Genomic DNA, 20394 nt, shown 5'->3' with positions numbered 1-20394 from the left:
TTCCAGAGGTGCAGCGTTCCCCGCTGCCCCAGTCGCTTCGGCTCCCTCCCCGCCGACCCCGGCCATTTCGGCGCCTTCCCGGGGGAGCCGACACGCCGCTCCCTCTATACCCGCGGCTCCTGCGGCGCTAGCGGCTCGCGGGACTGCGCGCCGACCAGCCACTCCCACGGCCAGCCTCACGCGGCGCCCTTCCCACAATGCACCTCCCCTCGCTCCCGCGCCCCGGCCCGGCCTTGGCGCTGACCCCAAAAGCGCCCCTCCAGTCCCGCAGGGCGCAGCCTTCGTCTCCTCCTTCCGCGCCCCCCAAGCCGCCCCCACCTCCTCCATCCCCGAGGGCTCTCCAGCCGCCGCCGCAGCTGGGCTCTGGGCTCGCTGCCAGGCCCCAGGGGGGCGTGGGGCAGGTGTCCAGGCTGCGCGCAGCCTCTGCTCCCGGTGCCACCGCCGGCGCGCCCCGCACACGCACGACCCGCAACCCCTCCTTCACTCCTCCCTTCTTCCCGAATGCTCAGTCTCCGCCGGCCGCGGTCGCTGCATCCTCGGCGGGCGGTGACAAGGAGGTAGCAAGGGGCGGCCGCCGGCAGAGGCACCATGTGACGGGCACCGCTGAGTGACACGCAGCTTCGGTTAAAGAGCGGGCGTGCAGGAGGGGAGGCGACGGCACGCTGGACGCGGAGGAATAGCCTGACTTTCCCAGCTAAACCGTCACGAGCCATGGATGCACAGGGGCGACGCGCCCCCCAATAGGAGAATGACTGCGATTCGAGACCCTCGGCGGCCGAGCATGTGGATGTAAGTGCGAGGCTGGCGAGCACCGTGTGGGTGGGGGTTGGTGGTGGGGGGAGATTCTGATGCAATCGGCTCCGAAAGGAGGAGAGACAGGAGAGCGCGGGCTGGGGCAGCCACGCCGCTCCGCCTGAAGGTCGCCGCCCTTCACCTTCCTCGGAAATCCGCCACGCCACGCTGAGCCTCCCTGCCCAGACCTCACTGACGGAGGCCACCTTTCCTCCGCTGAGGCAGCCAGACCTTGACACAAAGGACGTCGCACGGCCGGGGGAAAATCCCGGAAGGGCGGATACCTTGACGTCTCCTTTTGCCACTTTTCCTTTATTGCCCGAGGTAAGGTGATTTCGCGTTCCCGGGGAGAGCTGAGGGAGCGGCGGCGGGGAGGAAAGGGATGTTTTAGATGTGAGAGGAGGCGGTAATGCAGAAGTCATCCATGCGGCGAGAAAGGAAGGAGTGCGCGGCTGTGCCGGATGCGTTCGGATTTTGCTTTTAGGAAAAGTCCAGATCCCCGGTTCTCCTGACCGCCCACGACAGTGTAAGGAGGTGCCAGGGCCCCTTATTTCACCTTTGCATGGGCTCTGGCTTACTTTTGGAGTCTGTTTTCTTAGGGACAGATTGTGGCACCAGATCTGGTTCAGTCACACGGGGGTTAGGGACCACGAGGGTCTGGAGAGCCCGGCCGAGGTGAGGGCGCGACTGCACACCCGACGAGTGTTTGAATGCCGGGCAGTTGCGGGGAATTTCCTGTGTCCGCAGGGCCCCGAGGAGGGCATGTGATGTCCTCGGGACTGTGTGTGCGGCCGTCTGGGTCTCGGGGACTGGCCGCGGGTCGGGGAGCGGAGGCGCGGAGCCCGAGTAAACGGGAGCACGCTTGCCGGCCCTTCTCGAGCTCTGCTCCGCTCTCAGTATGAATAGGAGTGGGAGGATGCGGGTCGTGGGGTGGAGGTGAGGGGGTGATTGCTAAAGGATGCTGGCAGTGACTCACTGCCCTTTCCCGCCCCAAAGAAGTTCTTTCCCAAATGAAGAAGGAGAGAAAGAGAGAAGTGCCACTCTGAGAGCTGGGATCCGCTTCAGCTGGCGAACAAAAGGCCACCGCTTGCGCGGGGCGCGGGCGCGGACAGTCCTCGCCTGCACTCCCACCTCCTCCCTCCACCCCCGCATCTCGCTCGCTTCCCTAAACGTTGCCACAAAAGGCCTTTAACCTCGCCGCGGCCGTGCCCGGAGGAAGGTGTTCCTTCGCCCTGGTGCGCGTCCCCGCCCCGCACCGTAATCCGCCTTCCGGAGCATCGGGCTCCTCAGCGCCCACTGGGACCTCCAGGTTACAGGGCTGCCTGGGCGCCGCTTCCCTGCGGAATCGCCCGGACCTGGGTTTGGGCTGAACTGTAGTCAGAGAAGGTACAAGTGCATATGGCGGCAAAAGGAATTTCGCGGTAAGCGCGTCACGGAGTTTCGGGTGCCTTTCACAGGCTGTCTTCGGCTTAGGAAGGTGGTGCTACAATTTTGAGAGTCCTTTGTGTCTCACTCTGCGGCGCGGACCCGGTTTTTATTGCACTGGTTCTACGGTGAAAACCTAACTGCCACCAGGATCGCATACTTCCGCATACGAATCCCTGGTGATGTATTTCATGAGTGAAAAAAGACCCGAGAGCTAGGAAACAGGATTTATTTGCATTTGGAAAGGAATCTGACATCTCTGCCGTGGGTTTAAAAATTTTTAATATAAGGGGGAGGAGAGAATAAATCTATGGTTTGCAGACTGCTGGGCCCAACAAGGCTGTAATTTGTCACCTTGATAGAAGAAACTGTGCAGCAACTCGTGCTTCTTCTGACGTCAGAAGGACAACTGAAATAAAACCTGAGCCAGGCGGCTGGCTGGCCTCATTGTTAAATATCTCTCGCTGGGTGGGTATTCCTGAAATCTATGCGAAACAGCCGAGTCAGGGCTCTGATCCATGGTGGGCCCCCTGGATTTCGGTTTGGACCCCAATCTCAAAATGGCTTTACCCTTCAGAGTTAATTCAGTGTTCAGTATGTCGCCTTAGGCATCGAGAAACTCACCTAGTTTGGCTCGAGGTCTTAACCTTGACGTTTATGCACTTTTTTTTTTCCCCTCCAACGTATTCAATGAGTTTTTCCTACTGAGGGTTTATGTGGCAGTTAACAACTAGCAAGATAAAGTTCTTGCTTCTGTGAGACTTCCATTCTCCTGGGGGAAACAGACAATAAATGTACCTATAAATGAATTTTGGAGATTTGTTCCAGCAATGAAGAAATAAAACAGGATCATGTGATGGGGGAGGGTGCTTGAAACAGATGACCCTCTAGGAGGGCCTGTGTGAGAGGGGACATTTGTCCTGAGACTAAGAGTCCAGGAACCTGGTTATTGCTAGGCCGTCTTTTCCTCCCTCTGGGTGATACTTGAGGGCAAAGACCAGTCTAATTCATTACTGTTCCCCTAATGCCCAGCACAGAGTAGCTGCTTAATAAATGCCTGTTGCATTGAGACCTTGGCCAAAACATCTTGTTCAGCACTTTGTGCTACTGTTGACCATCCCTTTCTTTCTGTATCTCATTATTTGTTCCCCTGTTAAGTTGAAACGTCAGAGTCTTTTTCTACTCTGCTTCTTCTTCTCTCTTACCTTCTCTCCGCTTCTGAGCAGTTACCAGGTGCTGCAAATGCTCCAGAAATCTGTTTTTTCATCTCCATTCCCACTGCCCGGGTTCAGGTCTCTGTTATCTGCCCTAGACAGGGCAATTGCAGCGGTCGCTTGGGATACAAGAACGGTGAAACGGACATTGAGGTGCCCCGAAGAAACCAGCGCTCAGGGGAGCAGATGCAAGCACAGCGCGTGGTAAAGAGTGAAGTAGCCAGCAAAGGAGGTGTGATGGGCTTCTAGCTGATCTCTGTACCAAGCTCTGCTCCCCTAATTCAATCTCGACACTTCCATGTGATCTCTGTTTTCAAAACTCATTTCTAAAACTCATCTTGCTTCTGAAAACCTTCAGTGGGTTCCAGTTGCCTACAGTTAACGTCTAAATTCCTTAGCTGGGCGCTCGGGACCCTCCACAATCCTCACCTCTTTCTCCCAGTTCACCCTATACCCTTCCTTTCACTTTTCTGCCTCAATATTGATGTTGATTCCAAACTGGAATGCCTACTGAAATGCTCTATATTTGTGAAGGCTTAGCCTACATGCCACTTTTCTACCTCATCAAATGTGTCCACTGATCACCTCACCTTTCAATAAAGATTTATCTTTCACTTTTTCCACCGTCATCAGTCCAGGTGATGGAAGGTGGAGGATAAGGACATATGCTTTGAATCAGTCCCAGGTCTCCAGCCTGGGGACCTTGAGCAAGTTTTGTGTTTTTTTTAGCATTTCTGAGCCTCATTTCCCACCCCACCCCCCATTTGTTAAACGTGGTGGTAGTGGTATGATGAGTTATTCAGAAGGTTTAATGAGGATAATGGTTGTGCAGTGCTTGGCACAATGTTAGCAGTCCATATATATTGAATTAAAAGGGACTTCAGGTTTCTCATCTATCAGAAGAGATGGGGGAAGCTGATCAGGAAAGTTCCCCTTACCTCTAATATTCAATGAATATTTAATCATTTGAAAATACTCTGAAAATAATACCTTAATGGAAACTACCTGAATGTTCTCAGTCCCTGGGAGAATGTGCATCTATGAAAGGTGGTGTGCAGGTTCGTGGAAGGAAGCACATTCCAAATAGCATAGATTTCACAGAAGGACAACTTAGAACACTTACCCTAAATTGAGTCTTTTAAAAACAGTGAGGCGGATGGACCTAGAGTCTGTCATACAGAGTGAAGTAAGTCAGAAAGAGAGAAACAAATACCGTATGCTAACACATATATATGGAATCTAAAAAAAAAAAAAAGGTTCTGATGAACCTAGGGACAGGACAGGAATAAAGACACAGACAGAGAGAGTGGACTTGAGGACACGGGGAGGCGGAAGGGTAAGCTGGGACGCAGTGAGAGAGTGGCATGGACATATGTACACTACCAAATGTAAAATAGGTAGCTAGTGGGAAGCAGCTGCATAGCACAGGGAGATCAGCTCGGTGCTTTGTGACCACCTAGAGGGGTGGGATAGGGAGGGTGGAGGGAGACACAAGAGGGAGGGGATATGGGGATATATGTATGTATAGCTGGAAAAACTAACACAACACTGTAAAACAATTATACTCCAATAAAGTTGTTAAAAATAAATAATAAAAAATAAATAAAATAAGGGAAGGGTTAAGTATGATAAGAAAAAAAAAACATTGTTACACTTATTTCTGGAAGTTGATCACATTTTATTCATCAGTTTTTCTACTCACCTCCTGTGTGTTAAGGTTACTACTAAGCATAAAGGAATTCAGTGATAGGGAAGCACCATGGTTTGGGGAAACTTTGCAGGCAGCCATGTTGCGATCAAGGAACTCTGCCTCAGGTGAAGCTACAGTGTGTCTTTGCCAATAACTAGCTGGGTCCACTGGGGCAACTCAGTTAACATTTTTTTTTTTTTTTTTTTTTGCGGTACGCGGGCCTCTCTCACTGTTGTGGCCTCTCCCGTTGCGGAGCACAGGCTCCGGACGCGCAGGCTCAGCGGCCATGGCTCACGGGCCCAGCCGCTCCGCGGCATGTGGGATCTTCCCGGACCGGGGCACGAACCCGCATCCCCTGCATCGGCAGGCGGACTCTCAACCACTGCGCCACGAGGGAAGCCCCAGTTAACATTTTTAATGCCTCGTTTTCTCATCTGTCCAATGCCGATGATAGTGTCCAAGCGGCCAAACTCACAGAGTTGTGAAGGTACAATGAGAACAGAGGTGAGAACATCCTTGAACAAGTTAAAAGAACTCAAGATGATAGTCGTCTGGAGTTAAACACACTGCTAATCGGCAGTTTTAGGAGACGGGTAGAGATGAACGATTCTCAACGTGAGCGTCACATTAGGCTCACCTCGAGTCTTTTAAAAGCTACCAATGCCCAGACTCCATTTCCAGAGATTCAGATTTAGTCATCCTGGGGCAGAGCCCAGACATAGGAACTTAAAAAACAAAAAACAAAACAAAAACAATAACAACACCAGGGATAATTCTCATACGCAGTGGTTTAGATTTAAAAGCAAGCAAAACAAAAGCAGACATTAAATGAAGACTTCCATATATTGTTTGATAAAGTCTTGGTAATGTGAAATTATGAGCCTGACCGGCTTTTCCCCTGACTTGGCAAAGCTCACCAGTTGTTGACATCTTGGAGTCACAGCCTCAGGTTACAGTTTATAACCTGAATTTTCCCGGGCGTAGAAGCCCATCCAGTGATGCAGCCAGGGCCAAATAAAGATTTAATGTGTGGGTCTCAGTTTCCATGTCTTAGGAATGATGAAGATGATTGGAAAAGAGACAATGGAAAGGAAAAGGAAAGGGAGAGGTTATGGCCCAAGGTCTGGGGGGAGGGAGGCTCTGAGTTGGGAGAGCAGCAGGACAGAGCACAGAGGAAAAGCTGGGCTTGGTTTATTGAACTGGTTTTGTTTATGTTGCAAACCGGTGGCTACAGAAGCAAATGAAACCTGTGGGTAGATTTTGTGGGACCTCCACGTTCTCTTCAAATTGTTTGGAATTAGTTGTCAGCATTTAAGTACAGTATCAGAATTTCACTTAAAGCCTGGGGATTTCTGGCATTTCTTGAAAAGAAACCAAAAGATCTGTCTTACTTTTACTGAAATAGATGAGACACATGTTCTCCAGTTTCTTGTGCCCAATCTGCTTTGCTCATTCAGCTTACCAACTTGGGCTCCTGCTGCATTTGTTTTTAAACCCTTAGTATTGGATCGGCCAAAAAGTTCGTTCGGGTTTTTCCATACCATCTCACGGAAAAACCTGAATGAACTTTTTGGCCAACCCAATGTAATCTGTAGATCTTAATGTTGGCAGCACATTAGAATCCCCTACAGAGCATTTAAAATATCCGTGCTTAGATTCCATCGTAGACCAAGTGAATCAGAAACTGGTGTGCGTTGGGGGGGCAGATTATCACTGTTATTTTTCTAAAACTCCCAAGGTGATTTCTATGTGTAGTCAGAACTGAGTACTCCTAGTCTAAGTCACCTATTCAAAAGACTTGTCCACAAGCCCATCTTCTTATCTCTGAAATGAAAGTGATTCATTAAGAAACAGTCTACAGAATCATAAATTCAGAGGATTTTAGAAGTGGGAGAGATCTTTGAGAGTGCATCAGTTAATCTGAACTTCAGATTCTGTCTAAGACAAAGGTCCAAAGAGAAGAAAAAACTTGTTCAAGGACTATAACATCATTTGGTATTTAGTTATAGTGTGTTTTATTATATTTTCTCTTTTCAAATAATGGCACATTTTTTAATGTTTATATTTATAAATGAACCTCCTTACATGCAGTTTGAAAGCACTTTGTGGTGCTTTCAAATTGTCATTATTTCTGTTTTTCCTGGAGTATTTTGTTGGGAGTTAGCTGTCATAACAGCTAGGACTTAAAAAAAATAAACTCCGGTTTATTGTTTTTAGTTCAATAGTAATCCTTGATCACAGATATTACTATAGCAAAAACATACATGTGCAAAGAAAAAGAATTTCTCAAAGGCTGTAATATGCCAAGCTGTTTTTAAACTCTGTATGTGATTATTTAAATCCATGAATTTTCAGTTGATGAGAAAGATTTTTACTTGTGTGGTATTCACACTGCTCAAAGACACTCACTGTTTTAATTAAATCAAACTTTAGTTTTTGTAATGTAATATACAGTCCGTCCTCCTATATCCAGAGTTACAGATTAACTTCATTGGCTTCTAGAGTTTATTAATATTTTCTGACTTTGAGAAATCAGAATAGTTTCAAAACATCTGAATATGGGTAGGTTAACTCCCCAACATCGTAGGCTGGGCATGTTGATAACAGACATTTAAAAGATCATCTGGATGAGTCAAAGATTTTAATGTAAAAAATAAAACTGTAAAAGTTATAGAAGAAAACATGGGAGGGAACTTCTTGGGGGATAAGGAGTGAAGGAGGCTTTTTTCCCTGTAGACTCTTTTGTACTTTATGAATATTGTACTATGTACATGTATTACCTAGTCAAATATTTTCCAACAAAATGAAATAGTTAAATAAAAAAATAAAAATTAAGAAAATAAAAGACCATCTGGGAACCTGAACAGCCTTGTGGAGTGGTAGGAGCAGGTGCTGGGATACTGTGAATAAGACAGGACGCAGGGGGCAGTCTTTCCAGGGAAGTGAGCAGCTCGTCTCTGCCCCGTGCAGAAATGGTCAGTCTTGATCCTCTGGTGAGCTTCCTTTAACATGGGGCTTCTCACCCTCGGCACTCTTGGCATCTGGGGCCAGATGAGGCTTTGTTGTGGGCAGCCACCCTGTGCATTGTATGGTGTTTAGCACCCTCTCACTTGTGACAACAAAAAATGTCTCCAGGCATGGTCAAATGGGCGCCAAAATGGTCCCCAGTTGAGAACCACTCCTTTAATACAACCCTTTCTCTGAACTTGTAGAAATCATGCCAAGAGTTCTCAAACATTCCAGGCATAGAGGCCGGGATGTTCATGATAAATACCTTCCATTCATATAGTACTTTACAGTTTTAAATGCACTTTCACGTAATTCTCACATGCCCGGATCAAATGTACAAGAAATTAAGTGGCAGACTTAATGAAAACTGTGCTGTGGGGCTGTATGTGTTGCTTCCTTTAACTTCCCATTTTGTTATGTTTTCCTGTGAAATTGTGTTGTGAGGATTGCTGCTGTATTGTCTATGGACAGATTATCATAGCTTGCGTTTTCAATTTAGTCATCACCATTATTGTTAACATATTCACTATCACCGTGTGCTGGAGAGCTAAGAGGGCTGTGGTCCCTGTCCTCGAGAAGTTGAAAATGTATAATAATTAGGGAACTGGATAACTCCATAAGGAGATCATGAAAAGATATAAGAACTCTTGCTATAAGCCAGTGAGTAATCTCTACAAAAGTGCTGTAAGAATTCATCACAAGTAAATAATCAGTCATGAGCTGGTCATTGGAGGAAGACCTCACAGAGAAGGTTGGCTTGAAATTAAAAAAAAAAAAAAAAAAGCATGCAAGCCAGCGAGATGGGCTTTGAAAGAAATGTTGTACTTAAATGAGCATGAGCTTGATGGGGAAGGGGTTTGCGGGAAGTATGTTAGGACCAAGATGGTGGAAGCAAAGCAGAAAACTGCTTATAAGTAGGTCCGTCACAGGAATGGAAGGTTCAGAAGGAACATCGTGGGAGAGAAATTTAAAGAGAGAGGTAAGAGCAATCTGGGCCTTGAATTTGAGGTTCCAGGGATTCAGCTATTAGGAACAGTTATGATTGGCAAGGGGAGGGTGAAGAGGAATGTGCAAGACATGAATTTTCAGGAAGAACCTGCGTCTTCCTGAAGTGGGTAGGGCTCAGTAGGCAGCACGGGGGGAAGCGACTGGCCAGGCTAGGACTGGGGAGCTGGAAGGAACGAGAGGAAGGAAGGGACGGTATGAAAGAATGTTGATAGGACCTGGGGACTGATTAGATATCCGGGTTCCATGTCTGAGTGAGGAGGGGAACGAACATTATCGTGAACAGAAATAGAAAAGCTGATGTGTGAGGTCGGGTGATGTGTTCAGTGAGGCACGTGGAGTTGGAGGTCATGGCAAACATCCACGTGGGGAGGGCCGGCGGGCAGCTGGGGTCTGAAAACAATTTGTGGAAATTTTTCTGAGCAGGAGGGAACCTGAGAGATTGCCCCTCCCCTGCAGCCTTCTCAGTTTACAGATGAAGAAACACATGCCATGTTAAGTGACGTGATCATTAGCAAGTAATATTTATGAGGAAGATCCTATTTCAAAACGCAGAGGATTTCTAGTTTTGTAAAATGAAAAGGCCTGGGGGGAAAAAGATATGAAAGATGCCCTTGCGGGGTGAAGCCTGACACTTCAGCCTTGAAACTTACAAAGGAAAGAGTTTGGAGTGTGCGGAGGACGAATGGAGGGAGAAGGGCTGCCCACACTGAGGCTGGGAGGAGGACAGGAGCTGGCAAAGGAGGCAGGAAGCAGCGTGTAGGAGGATGCGGCGAGGGGCAAGGTGGTGGAGGTCCGGAAACAGTGACCCTCCTGTGCAGGGAAGTGAAGGGATGAGGACCGAGAAAAGGCCACTTGCCTTGATTAGGAAGAGGTAGCAATAGTAGCAGTGACAGTCACCCTCGCTTACCAGAATCAGGCCGAGCATGGACCCAGTTATGGAGACTTTATAAGGACTCTGTAAGGCGGGCACTGCTTTATCTCCATTTTACAGATGAGGACACTGTGGTAAAGAGAGGTTAACCTACTTGCCCAGGGTCAGCACAGCTCCTGAAGGGTGAAGCCCGGATTTGCCAGTGGATCCTGGGTTCAGGGGAATGATGAGGTCGGGGGCAAGTTGTTCAGACTGTTTGCAGTAAAGACAGGAGGGAGGGGTGACAGTTCAAGGTTACTTTCCAGATATGAGGCTGAGCGTGACTGACAGAAGTCGGGGAAGCCAGTAGAGAGAAAGTGGGAGGCCAAGACCTAGCAGAGCTGAGACATAAACACTGGATAAGTCATGAGTTGTTTTTTTTTTTTTTTTTACATCTTTATTGGAGTATAATTGCTTTACAATGTTGCTTTAGTTTCTGCTGTATAACAAAGTGAATCAGCTATATGGATACATATATCCCCATATCCCTTCCCACTTGAGCCTCCCTTCCCTCCCTATCCCACCCCTCTAGGTGGTCACAAAGCACCGAGCTGATCTCCCTGTGCTATGCGGCTGCTTCCCACTAGCTATCTATTTTACGTTTGGTAGTGTATATATGTCCCTGCCACTCTCTCGCTTTGTCACAGCTTACCCTTCCCCCTCCCCATATCCTCAAGTCCATTCTCTAGTAGGTCTGTGTCTTTATTCCTATCTTACCCCTAGGTTCTTCATGACATTTTTTTTTTCTTAAATTCCATATATATGTGTTAGCATACGGTATTTGTCTTTGTCTTTCTGACTTACTTCACTCTGTATGACAGACTCTAGGTCCATCCACCTCATTACAAATAGCTCAATTTCGTTTCTTTTTATGGCTGAGTAATATTCCACTGTATATATGTGCCACATCTTCTTTATCCATTCATCCGATGATGGACACTTAGGTTGTTTCCATCTCCGGGCTATTGTAAATAGAGCTGCAATGAACATTTTGGTACATGACTCTTTTTGAATTATGGTTTTCTCAGGGTATATGCCCAGTAGTGGGATTGCTGGGTCATATGGTAGTTCTATTTGTAGTTTTTTAAGGAACCTCCGTACTGTTCTCCATAGTGGCTGTACCAATTCACATTCCCACCAGCAGTGCAAGAGTGTTCCCTTTTCTCCACACCCTCTCCAGCATTTATTGTTTCTAGATTTTTTGATGATGGCCATTCTGACTGGTGTGAGATGATATCTCATTGTAGTTTTGATTTGCATTTCTCTGATGATTAATGATGTTGAGCATTCTTTCATGTGTTTGTTGGCAGTCTGTATATCTTTTTTGGAGAAATGTCTATTTAGGTCTTCTGCCCATTTTTGGATTGGGTTGTTTGTTTTTTTGTTATTGAGATGCATGAGCTGCTTAAAACTTTTGGAGATTAATCCTTTGTCAGTTGCTTCATTTGCAAATATTTTCTCCCATTCTGAGGGTTGTCTTTTGGTCCTGTTCATGGTTTCCTTTGCTGTGCAAAAGCTTTGAAGTTTCATTAGGTCCCATTTGTTTATTTTTGTTTTTATTTCCATTTTTCTAGGAGGTGGGTCAAAAAGGATCTTGCTGTGATTTATGTCATAGAGTGTTCTGCCTATGTTTTCCTCTAAGAGTTTGATAGTTTCTGGCCTTACATTTAAGTCTTTAATCCATTTTGAGCTTATTTTTGTGTATGGTGTTAGGGAATGATCAAATCTCATACTTTTACATGTACCTGTCCAGTTTTCCCAGCACCACTTATTGAAGAGGCTGTCCTTTCTCCGCTGTACATTCCTGCCTCCTTTATCAAAGATAAGGTGACCATATGTGCGTGGGGTTATCTCTGGGCTTTCTATCCTGTTCCATTGATCTATCTTTCTGTTGTTGTGACAGTACCATACTGTCTTGATTACTGTAGCTTTGTAGTATAGTCTGAAGTCAGGGAACCTGATTCCTCCAGCTCCGTTTTTCGTTCTCAAGATTGCTTTGGTTATTCGGGGTCTTTTGTGTTTCCAAACAAATTGTGAATTTTTTTGTTCTAGTTCTGTGAAAAATGCCACTGGTAATTTGATAGGGATTGCATTGAATCTGTAGATTGCTTTGGGAGTAGAGTCATTTTCACAATGTTGATTCTTCCAATCCAAGAACATGGTATATATCTCCATCTATTTGTATCATCTTTAATTTCTTTTATCAGTGTCTTATGATTTTCTGCATACAGGTCTTTTGTTTCCTTAGGTAGGTTTATTCCTAGATATTTTATTCTTTTTGTTGCAGTGGTAAATGGGAGTGTTTTCTTGATTTCACTTTCAGATTTTTCATCATTAGTGTACAGGAATGTCAGAGATTTCTGTGCATTAATTTTGTATCCTGCTACTTTACCAAATTCATTGATTAGCTCTAGTAGTTTTCTGGTAGCATCTTTAGGATTCTTTCTGTATAGTATCATGTCATCTGCAAACAGTGACAGCTTTACTTTTCTTTTCCAATTTGGATTCCTTTTATTTCCTTTTCTTCTCTGATTGCTATGGCTAAAACTTCCAAAACTATGTTGAATAAGAGTGGTGAGAGTGGGCAACCTTGTCTTCTTCCTGACCTTAGTGGAAATGCTTTCAGTTTTTCACCATTGAGGACGATGTTGGCTGTGGGTTTGTCATATATGGCCTTTATTATGTTGAGGAAAGTTCCCTCTATGCCTACTTTCTGCAGGGTTTTTATCATAAATGGGTGTTGAATTTTGTTGAAAGCTTTCTCTGCATCTATTGAGATGATCATATGTTTTTTCTCCTTCAATTTGTTAATATGGTGTATCACGTTGACTGATTTGCATATACTGTAGAATCCTTGCATTCCTGGAATAAACCCCACTTGATCATGGTGTATGATCCTTTTAATGTGCCGTTGGATTCTGTTTGCTAGTATTTTGTTGAGGATTTTTGCATCTATGTTCATCAGTGATATTGGCCTGCAGTTTTCTTTCTTTGTGACATCCTTGTCTGGTTTTGGTATCAGGGTGATGGTGGCCTCGTAGAATGAATTTGGGAGTGTTCCTCCCTCTGCTATGTTTTGGAAGAGTTTGAGAAGGATAGGTGTTAGCTCTTCCCTAAATGTTTGATAGAATTCGCCTGTGAAGCCATCTGGTCCTGAGCTTTTGTTTGTTGGAAGATTTTTAATCACAGTTTCAATTTCAGTGCTTGTGATTGGTCTGTTCATATTTTCTATTTCTTCCTGATTCAGTCTTGGCAGGTTGTGCATTTCTAAGAATTTGTCCATTTCTTCCAGGTTATCCATTTTATTGGCATAGAGTTGCTTGCAGTAATCTCTCATGATGTTTTGTATTTCTGCAGTGTCAGTTGTTACTTTTCCTTTTTCATTTTTAATTCTATTGATTTGAGTCTTCTCCCTTTTTTTCTGGATGAGTCTGGCTAATGGTTTATCTATTTTGTTTATCTTCTCAAAGAACCAGCTTTTAGTTGTATTGATCTTTGCTATTGTTTCCTTCATTTCTTTTTCATTTATTTCTGATCTGATTTTTATGATTTCTTCCCTTCTGCTAACTTTGGGGTTTTGTTGTTCTTTCTTTAATTGCTTTAGGTTGTTTATTCGAGATGTTTCCTGTTTCTTAAGGTAGGATTGTATTGCTATAAACTTCCCTCTTAGAAGTGCTTTTGCTGCATCCCATAGGTTTTGGGTCGTCGTGTCTCCATTGTCATTTGTTTCTAGGTACTTTTTGATTTCCTCTTTGATTTCTTCAGTGATCACTTCATTATTAAGTAGTGTATTGTTTAGCCTCCATGTGTTTGTATTTTTTACAGATCTTTTCCTGTAATTGATATCTAGTCTCATAGCAGTGTGGTCAGAAAAGATACTTGATACAATTTCAATTTTCTTAAATTTACCAAGGCTTGATTTGTGACCCAAGATATGATCTATCCTGGAGAATGTTCCATGAGCACTTGAGAAAAATGTGTCTTCTGTTGTTTTTGGATGGACTGTCCTATAAATATCAATTTCGATCGTCTTGTTGAATGTATCATTTAAAGCTTGTGTTTCCTTATTTATTTTCATTTTGGATGATCTGTCCATTGGTGAAAGTAGGGTGTTAAAGTCCCCTACTATGAATGTGTTACTGTTGATTTCCCCTTTTATGGCTGTTAGTATTTGCCTTATGTATTGAGGTGCTCCTATGTTGGGTGCACAAATATTTACAATTGTTATATCTTCTTCTTGGATTGATCCCTTGATCATTATGTAGTGTCCTTCTTTGTCTCTTCCAGTAGTCTTTATTTTAAAGTGTATTTTGTCTGATATGAGAATTGCTACTCCAGCTTTCTTTTGGTTTCCATTTGCATGGAATATCTTTTTCCATCCCCTTACTTTCAGTCTGTATGTGTCTCCAGGTCTGAAGTGGGTCTCTCGTAGAAAGCATATAGATGGGTCTTGGTTTTGTATCCATTCAGCCAATCTGTGTCTTTTGGTGGGAGCATTTAGTCCATTTACATTTAAGGTAATTATCGATATGTATGTTCCTATTCCCATTTTCTTAATTGTTTTGGGTTCGTTATTGTAGGTCTTTCCTTCTCTTGTGTTTCTTGCCTAGAGAAGTTCCTTTAGCATTTGTTGTAAAGCTGGTTTGGTGGTGCTGAACTCTCTCAGCTTTTGCTTGTCTGTAAAGGTTTTAATTTCTCCATCAAATCTGAATGAGATCCTTGCTGGGTAGAGTAATCTTGGTTGCAGCTTTTTCTCCTTCACCACTTTAAATATGTCCTGCCACTCCCTTCTGGCTTGTAGAGTTTCTGCTGAAAGATCAGCTGTTAACCTTATGGGGATTCCTTGTGTGTTATTTGTTGTTTTTCCCTTGCTGCTTTTAATATGCTTTCTTTGTATTTAATTTTTGACGGTTTGATTAATATGTGTCTTGGCGTATTTCTCCTTGGATTTATCCTGTATGGGACTCTCTGTGCTTCCTGGACTTGATTAACTATTTCCTTTCCCATATTAGGGAAGTTTTCAACTGTAATCTCTTCAAATATTTTCTCAGTCCCTTTCTTTTTCTCTTCTTCTTCTGGAACCCCTGTAATGCGAATGTTGGTGCTTTTAATGTTGTCCCAGAGGTCTCTGAGACTGTCCTCAGTTCTTTTCATTCTTTTTTCTTTATTCTGCTCTGCAGTAGTTATTTCCACTCTTTTATCTTCCAGGTCACTTATCTGTTCTTCTGCCTCAGTTATTCTGCTATTGATCCCTTCTAGAGTATTTTTAATTTCATTTATTGTGTTGTTCATCATTGCTTGTTTCATCTTTAGTTCTTCTAGGTCCTTGTTAAATGTTTCTTGCATTTTGTCCATTCTATTTTCAAGATTTTGGATCATCTTTACTATCATTATTCTGAATTCTTTTTCAGGTAGACTGCCTATTTCCTCTTCATTTGTTAGGTCTGGTGGGTTTTAATCTTGCTCCTTCATCTGCGGTGTGTTTTTCTGTCTTCTCATTTTGCTTATCTTACTGTGTTTGGGGTCTCCTTTTTGCAGGCTGCAGGTTCGTAGTTCCCGTTGTTTTTGGTGTCTGTCCCCATTGGCTAAGGTTGGTTCAGTGGGTTGTGGAGGCTTCCTGGTGGAGGGGACTAGTGCCTGTGTTCTGGTGGATGAGGCTGGATCTTGTCTCTCTGGTGGGCAGGTCCACGTCTGGTGGTGTGTTTTGGGGTGTCTGTGGACTTACTATGATTTTAGGCAGCCTCTCTGCTCATGGGTGGGATTATGTTCCTGTCTCGCTAGTTGTTTGGCATAGGGTGTCCAGCACTGTAGCTTGCTGGTCGTTGAGTGAAGCTGGGTGCTGGTGTTGAGATGGAGATCTCTGGGAGATTTTCACCGTTTGATATTATGTGGAGCTGGGAGGTCTCTTGTGGACCAGTGTCCTGAAGAAGAAAGAAAAAAAGAAAGAGAGAGAGAGAGAGAGAGAGGGAGAGAGGGAGGGAGGGAGGAAAGAAAGAAAGAAAGAAAGAAAGAAAGAAAGAAAGAAAGAAAGAAAGAAAGAAAGAGAAAGAAGATAAAGTAAAATATAATAAAGTAAGGTAAAATAAAATAAAGTTATTAAAATAAAAAATAATTATTAAGAAAAAAATTTTTTTTTAAAAGAAGAAAAAAAAAACAGATAGAACCCTGGGACAAATGGTGGAAGCAAAGCTATACAGACAAAATCTCACACAGAAGCAGACACATACACACTCACAAAAACGAAAAGAGGAAAAAATAATAAATCTTGCTCTCAAAGTCCACCTCCTCAATTTGGGATGATTCGTTGTCTATTCATGTATTCCACAGATGCAGGGTACATCAAGTTGATTGTGGAGATTTAATCCGCTGCTTCTGAGGCTGCTGGGAGAGACTTCCCTTTCTCTTCTTGGTTCTCACAGCTCCTAGGGCTCAGCTTTGGATTTGGCCCCGCCTCTGCATGTAGGTCGCCAGAGGGCGTCTGTTCTTCGGTCAGACAGGACGGGGTTAAAGGAGCAGCTGCTTCGGGGACTGTGGCTCACTCAGGCCCGGGGGGAGGGAGGGGTACGGAGTGCGGGGCAGGCTTGCGGGCGGCAGAGGCCTGTGTGACGTTGCACCAGCTTGAGGCACGCCGTGCGTTCTCCTGGGGAATTTGTCCCTGGATCACGGAACCCTGGCGGTGGCCGGCTGCACAGGCTCCTCGCAAGGGGGTTGTGGATAGTGACGTGTGCTCGCACACAGGCTTCTTGGTGGCGGCAGCAGCAGCCTTAGCATCTCATGACCGTCTCTGGGGTCCGTGCTTTTAGCCGCGGCTCGCGCCCGTCTCTGGAGCTCCTTTAAGCAGCGCTCTTAATCCCCTCTCCTCGTGCACCAGGAAACAAAGAGGGAAAGAAAAGTCTCTTGCCTCTTCGGCAGGTCCAGACTTTTCCCCCAGACTCCCTCCTGGCTAGCCGTGGCGCACTAGCCCCTTGCAGGCTGTGTTCACGCCGCCAACCCTAGTCCTCTCCCTGCGCTCTGACCGAAGCCCGAGCATCAGCCCCCAGCCCCGTCCGCCCCAGCGGGTGAGCAGACAAGCCTCTTGGGCTGGTGAGTGCCGGTCGGCTCCGATCCTCTGTGCAAGAATCGCTCCGCTTTGCCCTCCACACCCTGTTGCTGTGCTCTGCTCCGCGGCTTCGAAGCTCCCCCCTCCGCCTCCCGCAGTCTCCGCCCGCTAAGGGGCTTCCTAGTGTGTGGAAGCCTTTCCTCCTTCACAGCTCCCTCCCACTGGTGCAGGTCCCGTCCCTATCCTTTTGTCTCTGTTTATTCTTTTTTCTTTTGCCCTACCCAGGTACGTGGGGAGTTTCTTGCCTTTTGGGAGGTCTGAGGTCTTCTGCCAGCGTTCAGTAGGTGTTCTGTAGGAGTTGTTCCACGTGTAGATGTATTTCTGGTGTATCTGTGGGGAGGAAGGTGATCTCCGCGTCTTACTCTTCCGCCATCTTCCCCTCGTCCCCCAAGTCATGAATTTTGTGTAAGAAGGGAGAAAACACCTTTTCTTATGAGAGTGCTTACTGGGTCCCAGCCTTTCACTACTGAAGGCCATTCCCCGCCTCCCGAGGACCCCAGGTTTTCAAAGACTATCAATTTTAAGCTTTAATTTTAGTTGAAGTATAACTCTCTATCCTCTAGATACAGAGCTGGACTAGAGAGACGTGGGAACAAATATTGAGTGGGCCAGTCCATCACACAGTGTCTTAGCGATTGAAATTGTATTTTTGTTTATTTATCCCCCAAAGTAATTTTGGACAACGTTTGAGTTATAGTATATTCTTTGGTTTTTTTATATTGTGGTTTTCCCTCTACAATTTTTTAATCAGCTTTTGCTAAACCAATATAACCTCTTTATTACTCAAGAACGTGTACCTTGCTCCCTCTGCTGTAGCGAGATTCATCTGAGTGGGTGTTCTGTGCACATTTGGCCTCCATGTCTTTGCCTGTGCTGTTTCCAGTGCAAGGAATGCCTTCCCTACCCCAGTCTAAATCCTACCTATTTTTAGACATAGTTCAAGTCCTAACTCTTTATAAAACCTTACCTGGTTTCTGCAGGTTCCAATTTCCTTCCTCCCTCCCCCCACCTCCCTCCCTCCCTCCCTCCCTCCCTTCTTTCCTTCCTTACTTCCTTCTTTCCTTCCCTCCTTCCTTCCTGTATGTACATATGTATGTATGTATGTCTCTGAAATCTTTCTGGACTTATTCTTTGTTCTATTGTACAGTTTGGTCTCTATCACACAAATGTTTTATGATATACTGTCACTTTATATGGGAAGGTCTTGCTTGTTTGAGTAGGTTGTAAGCAACGTAAGAAAGACCAAACCAGGTTTCTCTATGTATCCTCTCCTTTGATGCATATCACCAGGAAGAGTAGAGAAGAAGTTTCTGTATTTTACATTGGTACTATTAGTAAAACGTACCAGTAAGCATGGCAAGATAATAATGCTTCTTCAGAATACCTCACAAGATTGCAGTGAAGGATCAGAAATATTCTATTTGTAACCTATTATAAATGTTGGGAGATAGTAATTGTGGTTGGATTAGCGTCAAGATCTTCACATGATGACCCCATTCGGTCTTTTAATTAACTGTATAGTCTGATAATTGCTTCAGTCTTTCAGTGAAACTATAATTCTTTTGTTTCTTAAACTCAACCTGCACTTCCTGTGTCTTTGTCGTTGGCCGTGTTTTCCTTCATTGAAAAGTCTCAGCTCAGGGCCCATCTCCACCTGTCAGTCTCCTGTCCACCAGGCAGTGTGACTGTCTAGCAGTAGTAGGTTGGATGTCAATATATGGCACAGTCAAGCGGTTAAGGAGCATTTGCCGTAATGGTGTAGACCCGTGTTTACGGACATAACTCAGGATAGGAGACCATATCTTGTTAAGTGAAAAAATATGTTTTAAAAACTCTGTGGTATGATTTCCATTTTTGTAAATGTATACATATTTTTAAAACATTTGTACTCATTCTTTTCATTTAACAGATATTTATCGAGTGCCTACTGTGTGCTAGGCACTATATCTATGTGTGTAGAAAAATCCTTGAAGGTTATACTCCAATATATATACAGTGATCATCTCTGCTTGCTGAGATAACAGGTGACTTTTTTCTTTTTATTTGTTCTTTCATTTGCAAGCTTGTATTTTCGCATTTTTCTACAAAGCCCTGTATTATTTATTAACAAGGAACTAATATACTTTTAAAAAACACTTCTGTCCTTCAAAATACGTACTATGTAATATTACATGAAAGACAGACTAAAAACAGGCTAAAATTCCAATGTTAAATAAAAAAGAGAGAGGAGAGAGAGCTAGAGAGGAAGAAAGAAAGGAAAAGAAAAAAAGAAGAAAAGAAGGGAGGAAGCACGTGAAACTCTAACAGTGACCCATTTTGGGTGGTGGGGTTTCTTGTACAATGTTCGCTCTGAAGATTCTACAGTGGGCATATATTAGCTTTAGAACCAGAAAATTTTTGTTTTCTTTTTCAAGAGCCAGTTCAAATGTGATTTTTCTGTGAAGCTGCCTCAGATCCTTTTCAGACTTTTAAAATCCTTTCATCACCTAGCACTCGATAAGTATATAATAAATGGAATGGATGGTACTTCCTAAGTGTGGCCTCAACCTTAGTGACAGATGTCACTAACTTTGTTAATTTTCCCCATTTTTCCAGTTTTTATTTTCAAGAATAAGTTAGATTTCAGATAGGTTATTTCACAACAATAAAAATTTATCCTAAATTTAAAAAAAAGAAAAGGAGGTTACAATACAGAGAACACACAGAGAGACGAAAGACCATATGAGGACAGATCGAGAAGACAGCTATCTGTAAGCCAAGGAGAGAGGCCTCAGAAGAAATAAAACTTGCCATTACCTTAATCTTGGACTTCTGGAACTGTGAAAAAATAAATCTCTTTAAGCCAAAGGCAAAAATGTATCCTATGTGATTAACTTAGAACTGGCATTTGCCTAATACTGACATAATTTTAGTGGCCAGAACTTACTCTGTTCTTTTTATTCTTTTCCTTTTTGGTCCATTGCACGTGTGTGTGTGTGTGTGTGTGTGTGTGTGTGTGTATGTGTAGTATATATTTGTATTCACACACATATATTGATATGAAAGTTTACATTCAAACAGTAGACTCCAGATCTGTTGTTAGTCAACTTTTCCTCTTCTCAGAAATTTCTTGTCTAGTACCCTGTCTCCTACAAGTTTTTAGAGAGAAAAGGACTCCTTAACCCAGATTGGAAACGCCATCCACTGAGTGAACTTTTTTTTTCTTTTTTTTAAGATTTATTTTATTATTTACTTATTTATTTATTTA

General features: G+C 44.2%; 1 protein-coding gene across 4 annotated transcripts in view; it reads left to right on the top strand.

The window, feature by feature from the left end:
• The first annotated feature begins 351 nt into the window (after positions 1 to 351).
• Positions 352 to 20394, top strand: part of SLC38A1 (solute carrier family 38 member 1) — a 74317-nt gene continuing 54274 nt past the window's right edge. Inside the window, exons 1-2 of one of the 4 annotated variants that reach the window (XM_033436496.2) lie at positions 352 to 1116; positions 19057 to 19171. The gene's annotated coding sequence lies outside the window, so the exon portion shown is untranslated. The remainder of the gene's footprint in view (positions 1117 to 19056; positions 19172 to 20394) is intronic. The other 3 variants (XM_004274423.3, XM_004274424.2, XM_004274425.2) reach the window with 3 other exon arrangements.

The sequence above is a fragment of the Orcinus orca genome, chromosome 11 (assembly GCF_937001465.1).
Source record: "Orcinus orca chromosome 11, mOrcOrc1.1, whole genome shotgun sequence".
In the NCBI taxonomy this organism is placed as follows: Eukaryota; Metazoa; Chordata; class Mammalia; order Artiodactyla; family Delphinidae; genus Orcinus; species Orcinus orca.
Note: the sequence above shows the minus strand (reverse complement) of the source record. Positions and strands in the feature narration are given on the sequence as shown.